This window comes from Centruroides sculpturatus, unplaced genomic scaffold, assembly GCF_000671375.1.
Source record: "Centruroides sculpturatus isolate CEXI.00-Female unplaced genomic scaffold, Cexi_2.0 scaffold480, whole genome shotgun sequence".
In the NCBI taxonomy this organism is placed as follows: domain Eukaryota; kingdom Metazoa; phylum Arthropoda; class Arachnida; order Scorpiones; family Buthidae; genus Centruroides; species Centruroides sculpturatus.
In genome coordinates, this window is record NW_019384976.1 from 235,373 (window position 1) to 238,941 (window position 3,569).

The window sequence follows — 3,569 nt, forward strand, 5'->3', positions numbered from 1 at the left end:
ATTTATAAATAGCTTTCAAAAAATTCCAAAAATAAAATTTTAAATTAAATTATTTGACAATAAACTGACAAATAATACTTGAATAGAATACAATATATTCAAACAAAATATGAATATTTGTTGCCATAGCAAAATAATGCTAAAATTTTCTTTTTTACAATTAAATAGTCAATTTTACTTTAATTAAATAAAATCTGTTTTAAATGTTCAGGATAAAAAATTTGAATGATCAGTGGAAAATAATTATTTAAACGCGAACGAAAAAATTAAATATAAATAAAATCAATTAAATATTATGGAATCTCTAGATTATAAGAATTAGATACATTTAGATTTCCATCACGTCTTTTAAAATAAAAATTCTGACAATAAAATTTATGTAAATTTTATTTAAATTGAATTAAGTATAAATTACTATTAAATTAAATTTTTTTTGCAATATTTTATTAATGAATATTGTGAGTATAAGTCAATACCATCATCATGATTTTATTTTTTAAATACAATATGGTCATATTAAAACAATTACATGCTTAATTATTTTATCACCAGATAGAAAAATGAAAAAATTACATTTGTTTTATATCTGGATTGCCAATATCGTTTATAAATTTCCAAGTATAGTTCGTTCATGGATACGAAGAGTATCTACTCGTTTAGACCACTTGTTACAAACTTTAAACATATAAACTCTTTGAACTGCATCATAAACCATCAGTTGATGCCTACGCTACATTTTGCTTTCCTCCGCTTATCTGCAGGAAATCTGAACAATCGAACGTCGGTAGACTTACTTTCACAATTAGGTGCAACACAATAACCCATTGCTTAACGTTTTGAGTACGTATATAAGTAATAATAGTCGACTCATGCAAAAACCACGTATGGCGAGCTCTATCGATGAGTCCCAAAATGGCCGCTGCCGCATAGAATCACGGGAGCGTGTCCTGACCTTCTTATACAGACCTTGGTTGGCGACACACTGCACTACTGGATCTATGTAGCAATGCAACACTGATCGTGATGGCGTACACAAAACTAACTTGTTCAATATATTATTAAAAATTTTTTTTTTAACTTTGCAAAATAAAGGACAAAATTCCTATTTTAGAAAATAAATAAAGTTAAAGGATAGAGCAGTGAAATAACGGACTGTCCTCTTAAATAAAGGACGTATGGTCACTGTAACTATAGTACACTGATATATCACGTGAGCGGACAGCACCGAGAAATGCCACGTGACACTCTTCATGCGCATTGTGCCGCTCCACGACGAAAACAAGCTTAGCAATGGCGGCTACCACAGTGCAGAGTCAGTAAGTAATCCGATGAATTTTTGCTTATAGCTCTTATTACACGCGTCGCCTTCAAATATTTCTGTGTGTTTAGGACACATCTATTAGAGAGGTGTGTTAAGAGAGCAAAATTAGAAAAAAATGTCCCATGTAGTAAGGATGGACTTTACAAAAATGTAGCTAATCTAACGAAAACGAAACGAACCTAACCGAAGCGCCGCCATTTTGGTTAATTAAGATAAATTTAACCGAAAACTCTACACCCTCAGAAAGTAATTACGATTTACTTATTAAAAAAATAATATAACAAGTGATAAGTTTTTATTATGTTTATGCTTTTACATATTTTATAGAAGTTCCCAAACAAAGTTAGCCAGTTTTATTAATTTAAAACGCAAAGCGCCTCGAAAAATGCGCTGTGCCTTAATAAAAAAAAAAAAACTTTTTCTCGGCTACTAATTAAAATGTTTTGTACGATTTTACACCATTTAACTTCTATAAGATAGAATAGACACGCTATTTTATCTCCTTTGCAATATAGTATTACTGTTAAACTCGAAAGTATTCGCGTTGAGTTATTAATGGAACAAACAGACACCTCTGAACTTGAGCACGAAGTGATTCACAAGTTTGTTCTTCTATTTTCATACAAAGAGTAGCACTAACAAGTAAGTACGCGCTTTCTCCGACCAGCTGTCACTTATTAGTCTATGGTTCCAAGTAGAGTTGCCAACTCAAAAAAATAAAATAAAAGTAGCTAAAAGCAAACAAAAAAAACTCTCTAAAAATAGCTAAAAAAATTTTCAAAATTCTCTAAAAGATAGCTAAACAAAAATAAAAACCAATCTTTAATTAATCTATTTTTAACTTTATTCAAAAAGTCCATTCGTCGATAAGTTCCATTTCTTCTTCAATTTCTTCATTGTGTTTTGTTTTACTCTTTCCGCCCCGTGGGCACTAAGAGGGCCTCTTATAGCAAGCCCATTATGGGTTCGGCCAGGCCCAGAATGGGGTGACGGGTGGTGAGGGACGGGCCTGACATATCCGAACGAACCACCCCCCCGAAAAATTCCTGGGGATTCCTTGACCCGTTCGGATTCGAGCCCGGGTCCCCTAGAGCAGTAGGCTGCCACCTTGACCGCGCGGCCATCCGGCCTCCATTGTGTTCAAAAGATGGTCCTGCTTCAAACTCTAAATTTTGGTATGATTTTATAGTGCCTGTTTTTCGAATGACATTTGCTGGCAATTTATAATCATAGCTGCACTTCCCTAATCTTTTCAAACCATATCTAATCATTAATATGTGTGAGAATACGGGCGAGGGAACAGAGGCCTCTAATCGTCGAGTTGGTAAAACTCTTCCTCTTTGTCTTTGGGGTGGCTTTTTTTCGAGTGGCGAGGGGGTTGAGAAAGTCGACGGGTGTCCGTGCGAGCAATGATAGACAGGTTCACAGGTTAAACAAAGAAGGAGTTTATTATACTGTATAACTAAAGTTAATTTACAGGAGTACTGTACACATAAGTAAGTTACTGATTAATGGTTAGATGCGGATAACACATAAATCTATCTATAACGGCGATCTAACTAGTAACCTTGTCGCGTGCTTAACTTCTACTAGAGTGAGAGAGTTTACAAAGGTTGATTAATTTGGACAGCCGGATGGCCGAGCGGTCAAGGTGGCAATCTACCGCTCTGGGGGACCCGGAATCGAATCTGACGGGTCGAAAAGCCCCAGGAATTGGGCGGCTGGGTCCGTCCGGATATGTCAAACCCAGCCGTCCCATTGTGGGCCTGGACGAACCCATAAAAGCTTGCTAAAAGAGGCCCTCTTAGTTCCCACAGGGCGGAAAGAGTTAAAAAAACATGTTACCGTTCTATTTTCAAGAGAAATTGTTGCTATGTAATGTGTTTTACATAAAAAGTGGCCATAATTTTTTTATTTGCACTTCTTGTTCGTCTAATTTTTTTTTTAAGGTGGCGCCCTACCACTCCGGGATTCGGGCGAAAAAATCGGCCGAATTTACCAAATATACGTTTTTATTCATAATGGCAAAACATTTAAATTTCGAATAGGATAATAAATATTAAATTAATAAAAACAAGTATGAAAATGAAAAAAAATAATAATAATTTTAATTTCGCAATATTGTTTCGAACACAAACGAAGCTCGTGCAGGTGACGCAATCGTCGTCACGGTCATTTCGGACTGTTCTAGAAAATTTCGAAGACGCAATCGGAACGAATATGTAAATCGACTTATATTTTTCTTTCC

General features: G+C 35.0%; 1 protein-coding gene across 1 annotated transcript in view; it reads right to left on the minus strand.

The window, feature by feature from the left end:
* Positions 1 to 2,035, minus strand: part of LOC111632694 — a 13,360-nt gene extending 11,325 nt beyond the window's left edge. Inside the window, exon 1 of the mRNA XM_023377195.1 lies at positions 1,894 to 2,035. The gene's annotated coding sequence lies outside the window, so the exon portion shown is untranslated. The remainder of the gene's footprint in view (positions 1 to 1,893) is intronic.
* Positions 2,036 to 3,569: the final 1,534 nt, after the last annotated feature.